The sequence below is a fragment of the Lepus europaeus genome, chromosome 7, assembly GCF_033115175.1.
Source record: "Lepus europaeus isolate LE1 chromosome 7, mLepTim1.pri, whole genome shotgun sequence".
In the NCBI taxonomy this organism is placed as follows: domain Eukaryota; kingdom Metazoa; phylum Chordata; class Mammalia; order Lagomorpha; family Leporidae; genus Lepus; species Lepus europaeus.
In genome coordinates this window covers 127,795,063-127,803,736 of record NC_084833.1, presented here as the reverse complement: position 1 = coordinate 127,803,736, position 8,674 = coordinate 127,795,063, and the positions used below count along the sequence as shown (strand labels likewise).

Sequence of the window (8,674 nt, the reverse complement as noted above, 5' to 3'; positions counted from 1 at the left end):
TGTCCAAATATTATGGCTTTTAAAAATTCTCTTCATGTATGTAAATTAATAAAGCTTATTCCAATATTTATTTTCTGTATTTTCATTTGCTGAAGCAGGGTTCAAATGGTGTTTTTAGGATCTTGCCAACATCAGCCCTATGTACACATAAATTACGAGAGCCATTAAATGGACAATAAAAACTGGTTGAGGCTACTGATGAATGCTTCAAAAGGAATCAGATACACACAGATTTTATTGTCATATTCAACTCAACTGAAGTCTTTCTTAAAATTGTACTCTTGATAGGCTGAAGACAGAGTAATGGAGTTAGTTCTTTACGCCAAAGATACATGGATCTGTTATACAAAGGCTTCATTCTCTGTTAGCCATCAGTAACTTGAGGGCTTTCTGTAGATTCTGATAGCAGTGCTTACATCTTCATATTGCAAAGCACTGCCAGCATATTTGCAGTATTTCTGAGCTCTCAAAAAGTCCTCCGGGGTGAGGTGGGTATCACCTTGGGAAACTGTACTGAAAAGTGCTGGATTAATGGCTGGAATAGTCAATAGAGTAGGTTGGATAGTATTCCTTGGTACACCCATGCTATGAGGCACTTTCGCTGGTGTATTGGCTGGGACATGTGCACCAAGAGGACTCTGTATTCAACTATAGCTATCTGATGGCATGCTGCCTGGGTCAAATGCTGAAGATGATGATGGCTGAGGTGTGCTGAGTAGGCAGAGATGCTACTACAGCATCTCAGTATCTTCCTCAATTGCAATAGGGCCTGCTGGAGGAGTCTCCTCATTATTTAAGCAATTATGGAAATATGTTGCCTTCCAGTTTGTATACTTTCTGTGTTTCACATTTTTATCAGTGTTATGTCAAACATGGTTATGACATCTATTAAAAGACTTGCAGTATAGAAGAACTTGATCATTTAAAAAACCATCAACCCCAAAGCCATCCAACCACCTTTACTAGGTCCATTCTGGCCACTGGATTTACTAATCAATTTTAAGAGATGTTCTTTAGGAATTAAAATGATGCTGGCTTCATAGAAAGAATTTGGAAGGATTCCATCTTTTCCGATTGTTCTGAATAGTTTGAGAATAATTGGAGTTAGTTCTTCTCTAAATGTCTGGTAGAACTCAGCAGTGAATCCATCTGGTCCTGGGCTTTTCTTTGTTGGGAGGGCCTTTATTACTGTTTCAATTTCTGTCTCAGTTATGGATCTGTTTAGGTTTTCTATATTTTCATCGTTCAATTTAGGTAGGTTGCATGTGTCCAAGAATCTGTCCAATTCTGAGAGATTTCCCTGTTTGCTGGCATACAAGTCCTTGTAATACTTTCTGATGATTCTTTTTATTTCTGTGGTGTCTGTTGTTACATTTCCATTTTCATCTCTGATTTTATTGATTTGGGTGTTTTCTCTTCTTTTTTTTTAGTTAGTTAGGCCAGTGGGATGTCAATTTTGTTTATTTTTTCAAAAAACCAGCTCCTCGTTTGACTGATTTTTTGTAATGTTTTTTTTTTGGATTCAATCCTGTTGATTTCTTCTTTGATTTTAATTATTTCTCTTCTCCTACTGGTTTTGGGTTTGATTTGCTGCAGATTTTCTAGATCCTTGAGATGACTTGAAAACTCATCTATTTGGTGCCCTTCCAATTTCTTGATGTAGGCACCTATTGATATAAACTTTCCTCTTAAAACTGCTTTTGTTGTATCCCATAGGTTTTGGTATGTTGTGCTGTTATCCTCATTTACTTCCAGAAAATTTTTGATTTCTCTTTTAATTTCTTCTATGACCCATTGTTCATTCAGGAGCATGTTGTTCAATCTCCGTGTGTTTGCATATGGTCTAGGGATTCCCGAGTTGCTAATTTCCAATTTCATTCCTTTGTGGTCTGAGAAGCTGCATGGTATGATTCTAATTCTTTTGAATTTGCGGAGACTTGCTTTATGGCCTAGTATGTGGTCAATCCTAGAGAAGGTTCCATGTACTGCTGAGAAGAATGTAAATACTTTATGTGTAGGATGAAAAGTTCTGTATATATCTGTTAGATCCATTTGGGCTATAGTGTCATTTCAATCTACTGTCTCCTTGTTGATATTCTGTCCTGTTGATCTATCTCTGGAGTGGAGTATTGAAGACCCCCAGAACTATTGTATTGGTGTCTAAGTCTCTCTTTAAGTCCCTTAACAAGTCTTTTAAATAATCTGGTGCCCTGTAATTAGGTGCATATACATTGATAATCATTATATCTTCCTGTTGAATGGATCCCTTAATCATTATATAGTGCCCCGCTTTGTCTCTCCTAACAGTTTTTGTGGTAAAGATACAGCATTAAAAGAGAATTACAGAACAATATCCCTGATGAATATAGATGCAAAAATACTCAATAAAATTCTGGCCAATAGAATGCAACAACACATCAGAAAGATCTTCCACCCAGACCAAGTGGGATTTATCCCTGGTATGCAGGGATAGTTCAACGTTCGTAAAACAATCAACATGATACACCACATTAACAGACTGCAGAAGAAAAACCATAAAATTCTCTCAATAGACGAGGGAAAGCATTTGATAAAATACAATACCCTTTCATGATGAAAACTCTAAGCAAGCTGGTATGGAAGGAACATTCCTGAATACAATCAAAGCAATATATGAAAAACCCACGGCCAACATCCTATTGAATGGGGAAAAGTTGGAAGCATTTGCACTGAGATCTGGTACCAGAAGGGATGCCCACTCTCACCACTGCTATTCAATATAGTTCTGGAAGTTTTAGCCAGAGCTATTAGGCAAGAAAAAGATATTAAAGGGATACAAATTGGGAAGGAAGAACTCAAACTATCCTTCTTTGCAGATGATATGATTCTTTATTTAGGGGACCCAAAGAACTGTACTAGGAGACTATTGGAACTCATCGAAGAGTTTGGCAAAGTAGCAGGATATGAAATCAATGCACAAAAATCAACAGCCTTTGTATACACAGGAAATGCCATGACTGAGGAAGAACTTCTAAGATCAATCCCATTCAAAATAGCTACAAAAACAATCAAATACCTTAGAATAAACTTAACCAAGGACGTTAAAGATCTGTACAATGAAAACTACAAAACCTTACAAAAAGAAATAGAAGAGGATACCAAAAAATGGAGAAATCTTCCATGCTCATGCATTGGAAGAATCAATATCATCAAAATGTCTATTCTCCTAAAAGCAATTTATACATTCAATGCATTACCAATCAAAATACCAAAGACATTCTTCTCAGATCTGGAGAAAATGATGCTGAAATTCATATGGAGACACAGTAGACCTTGAGTAGCCAAAGCAATCTTGTACAACAAAAACAAAGCCGGAGGCATCACAATACCAGAATTCAGGACATACTACAGGGCAGTTGTTATCAAAACAGCATGGTACTGGTACAGAAACAGAAATCAATCCAAACATCTACATCCAACTCATATTTGATCAAAGATCCAAAACTAATCCCTGGAATAAGGAGAGTCTATTCAATAAATGGTGCTGGGAAAATTGGATTTCCACATGCAGAAGCTTGAAGCAAGTTTCCTACCTTTCGCCTTAAACAAAAATTCACTCAACATGGATTAAAGACTTAAAGCTACGACCCAAAACCATCAAATTATTAGAGAGCATTGGAGAAACCCTGCAAGATATAGGTACAGGCAAAGACTACTTGGAAAAGACCCCAGGAGCACAGGCAGTCAAAACCAAAATTAACATTTGGGATATCATCAAATTGAGAAGTTTCTGTACTTCAAAGAAACAGTCAGGAAAGTGAAGAGGCAACTGACAGAACGGGAAAAAACGTTTGCAAACTATGCTACAGTTAAAGGGTTGATAACCAGAATCTACAAAGAAATCAAGAAAATCCACAACAACAGAACAAACAACCCACTTGAGAGATGGGCCAAGGACCTCAATAGACATTTTCGAAAGAGGAAATCCAAATGGCCAACAGACACATGAAAAAATGTTCAAGATCACTAGCCATCAGTGAAATGCAAATCAAAACCACAATGAGGTTTCACCTCACCCCCGTGAGAATGGCTCACATTCAGAAATCTACCAACAACAGATGCTGGAGAGGATGTGGGGAAAAAGGGACACTAACCCACTGTTGGTGGGCATGCAAACTGGTTAAGCTACTATGGAAGTCAGTCTGGAGATTCCTCAGAAACCTGAACATAACCCTACGATACAACCCAGCCATCCCACTCTTTGGAATTTACCCAAAGGAAATTAATTTCCCAAACAAAAATCCCATCTGCACATTAATGTTTATTGCAGCTCAATTCACAATAGCTAAGACCTGGAACCAACCCAAATGCCCATCAACAGTAGACTGGATAAAGAAATTATGGGACATGTACTCCAAAGAATACTATACAACAGTAAGAAACAATTAAACCCGGTCATTTGCAACAAGAAGGAAGAATCTGGAAAACATCATGCTGAGTGAATTAAGCCAGTACCAAAGAGACAAATATCATTTGTTTTCCCTGATCGGTGACAACTGAGCACCAAAGGGGAAACCTGTTGAAGCAAATGGACACTATAAAAAATAATGACCTGATCAGCTCTTGTCCTAACTGTTGATGTACAATGTAAATCTTTATCTTTTTTAGTATTTGTTGTTGGTGGTGTTGTTGTTGTTGTTCTAGTACTAGTGGTTGAACTCTGTAATTAACACACAATTATTCTTAGGTGTTTAAAGTTTAACTGAAAAGTGATCCCTGTTAAATATAAGAGTTGGAATAAGAGAGGGAGGAGATGTACAATTTGGGACCTGCTCAATCGGACTTGCCCCAAATGGTGGAGTTAGAAATGTGCCAGGGAATTCCAATACAATCCTATCAAGGTGGTATGTACCAATGCCATCTCACTAGTCCCAGTGATCAGTTTCAGTTCAAAATTGATCACACTGATAGATCTAAGAGTCAAAGGGATCATACAAACAAGACGAGTGTCTGCTAATACCAACAGATAGAATCAAACAGGGAGAGAATGATCCAACATGGGAAGCAGGATACACAGCAGACTCATAGAATGGCAGACGTCCTAAACAACACTCTGGCCTCAGAATCAGCCCTTAAGGCATTCAGATCAGGCTGAAGAGCCCATGGCGAGTATTGTAGCCATGGAAAGCCAAGACACCATGGAAAAGAAAAAAAATGAAGAAGACCTAAATGAAAGATCTCTGTGAGGGAGTTCCCAGTGGAAAGAACAGGGCCATCAAAGATGGAGGTACCTTTCTCCAAAGGGAGGTAAGAACTTCCACTTTGACCATGACCCTGTCGGAATAAGATCAAAGTCGGCGTACTTTAAAGGCTTCCATAGCATTGGCCACTCATGACTAGAGCCTAGGGAGATTACTGATGCCATAAACAAGGGTGTCAAATTGTTAAGTCAGCAACAGGAGTCACTGTGTACTTACATCTCATGTGGGATCTGTCCTTAATATGTTGTCTAATGTGAAGTGATGCTATAACTAGTACTGAAACAGTATTTTTACACTTTGTGTAGGTGCAAACTGATGAAATTTTTACTAATTATATAGAGAATCTATCTTCTGTATTTAAAGAGAATTGGAAATGAAAAAAAAACAAACCTGGTGTTAAATTGAAAATGGCATAGAAAATTATGACCCTATCGGAATAAGATCAAAGTCAGCAAACTCTAAAGGCTTCCATAGCCCTGGCAACTCATGACTAGAGCCTAGGGAGATTACCGACGCCATGAACAGGAGTGTCAAATTGTTAAGTCAGCAACAGGAGTCACTGTGTACTTACACCCCATGTGTGATCTGTCCTTAATGTGTTGTCTAACGTACAGTGATGCTATAACTAGTACTGAAACAGTATTTTTACACTTTGTGTTTCTGTGTGGGTACAAACTGATGAGGTTTTTACTAACTATATACTGAATTGATCTTCTGTATATAAAGAGAATTGGAAATGAAAAAAAAAACAACCTGGTGTTAAATTGGAAGTGGCATAGAAAATTAATTAATTTTAAAAAAAATATTATGTAGGATCTCTGTCTTTAATGTGCTGTACACTGTTATTTAATGCTATAACTAGTACTCCAACGGTAGTTTTTTCACTTTGTGTTGCTATATGGGGGCAAACTGTTGAAATCTTTACCTAATATATACTAAACTGATCTTCTATATATAAAGAGAATTGAAAATGAATCTTGATATGAATGGAAGGGGAGAGGGAGCGGGAAAGGGGAGGGTTGCGGGCAGGAGGGAAGTTATGGGAGGAGGGAAGCCATTGTAACCCATAAGCTGTACTTTGGAAATTTATATTCATTAAATAAAAGTTTAATAAATGAAAAAAAATCCTAGATATATTGTTAGACCTACAGTCAGGCTATGAGTTATAGGAAACACAATTAAAGAGGTTGGCACTTCAAAAATAAAGGTAGTTTTAAAACAAAACAAAACAAAACAAAATATCATGTAGTATCTCCGTCTTTAATGTGCTGTACACTGTTATTTAATGCTATAACTACTACTCCAACAGTATTTTTTCACTTTGTGTTGCTATATGGGGGCAAACTGTTAAAATCTTTACCTAATATATACTAAACTGATCTTCTGTATATAAAGAGAATTGAAAATGAGTTTTGATGTGAATGGAAGGGGAGAGGGAGTGGGAAAGGGGAGGGTTGTGGGTGGGAGGAAGTTATGGGAGGGGGAAGCCATTGTAACCCATAAGCTGTACTTGGAAATTTATACTCATTAAATAAAAGTTTAATAAAAAAAGAGATGTTCTTTAAATTTCCTGCAGAATGAGATGATTTGCTGAATGGTGCTATAATGTATAGAAGGTCTCTGAAAACACTATATAAATCACACAAAGGAAATGGGATGGGTCCTCATCAGATGACTACTGTGATGATTCTAGGAGTGGACCCTAGCTCGAGCTAGAATAACAAACCTCTTTGCTTTTGCATCATTGAAGTCTCTCATTAGGATAATTGAGTCCCATCCAAGTCTGGTCTAACAGTTGTTGTTGTTGTTAAGATTTATTTATTTGAAAGGCAGAGTTACAGAAAGGCAGAGAGACAGAGAGAGAGTCGGCCTCCGCCATCCGCTAATTCACTCCCCAAATGGCTGCAATGACTGGAGCTGTGCTGATCTAAAGCCAGGAGCCAGGAGATTCTTTCAGGTCTCCCACATGGTGCAGGGGCCCAAGGACTTGGGCCATCTTTCTACTGCTTTCCAAGGCCAGAGCAGAGAGCTGGGTCAGAAGTGAAGCAGCTGGGACTTGAACTGGAGCACATATGGGATGTCAGCACTGAAGGCCAGGGCTTTAACCTACTGCACCATAGTGCCAGCCCCCGAACTATTTCTTAAGAGCTTCTAACTGACCCATTAACTTTGATAAAAATTTATGACACTCAGTTTTATTATCAATCTTCATTCTAGTTTGCATGGCATATAAATGACCTCTTTGGTGAAATACATAATGATCAAATAATGGCTGCCAGCAACCTCTCAGATCAATTCTTAAGCAACTATTCAGTAATTGGCCACAACAGAGTCCTGTTTGTCATGCTCCTGAACCATCAGGTGATGCTGAATGTTCTTAAACTGTGGGGAGAGTGGGGGCACTGGAGCAAGCTCTGCCATCTCCACTCTAGCATACACCACTTCCTCAAGCCTATACTTTTTTCAAGTACATATCCTTGCATTCACAGAAAAAGTTTAAGCCAGACTATTGTAAAAATAATTAAATGGTTTTAGATATCTGTTCATACAACATTAAAAGTCGTTCAATAAAATACTCTGTGATTGAAAAAAATGATTTATTTATTTATTTATTTATTTATTTGAATTACAGATTTACAGAAAGAGAGAGATATCTGCTGGTCCACTCCCCAAATGACCACAATGGCCAAGGCAGGGCTAGATTGAAGCCAGGAGCCAGGAACTTCATCCAGGTCTGCCACAAGGGTTCAGGGATCCAAGCATGTGAGCCATCCTCCACTGCTTTCTCAGGCTCATTAGCAGAAAGCTGGATCAAAAGTGGAGCAGTCAGGACTCAAACCAGCACTCATATGGGATGCCAGTACTGCAGGCAGTGGCTTAACCCACTAAGCCTCAGTGCCTGCCCCAAAATGATTTTTGGTTTCTGTATGATAGCCATACTAACTAGGGTGAGGAGAAATCTCATTGTGGTGGCTATTAGCATTTCCCTGATGGCTAGTCATCCTGAACATTTTTCCATGTGTCTGTTGGCCATTTGAATTTCTTCCTTGGAGAAATGCTTATTAAAACTGCCTGTTCCCCTCTTCCAGGCCAGCTCTCTGCTGTGGCCCGGGAAGGCAGTGGAGGATGGCCCAAGTATCTGGGCCCTGCACCCACATGTGAGACCAGAAGAAGCACTTGGCTCCTGCCTTTGGATCAGCAAGATACGCTGGCTGCAGTGGCCATCGGAGGGTGAACCAATGGCAAAAAGGAAGAATTTTCTCTCTCTCTCTCTCTCTCTCACTATCCACTCTACCTGTCAAAAAAAACCTGCCTTTTAATATAATAGGAAAAATGGCTATTGCCCATTTCTTGAACTGGATTGTTTGTTTTGTTGTTGAATTTGTTGAGCTCAGTAGAGATTTTGGAGATTTTTACAAATAGTTTGTGAGTAT

The 8,674-nt window shown here is 38.6% G+C and overlaps 1 pseudogene; it reads right to left on the bottom strand.

The window, feature by feature from the left end:
- Positions 1-354: 354 nt before the first annotated feature.
- Positions 355-922, bottom strand: LOC133764018 (vacuolar protein sorting-associated protein VTA1 homolog; annotated as a pseudogene).
- Positions 923-8,674: the final 7,752 nt, after the last annotated feature.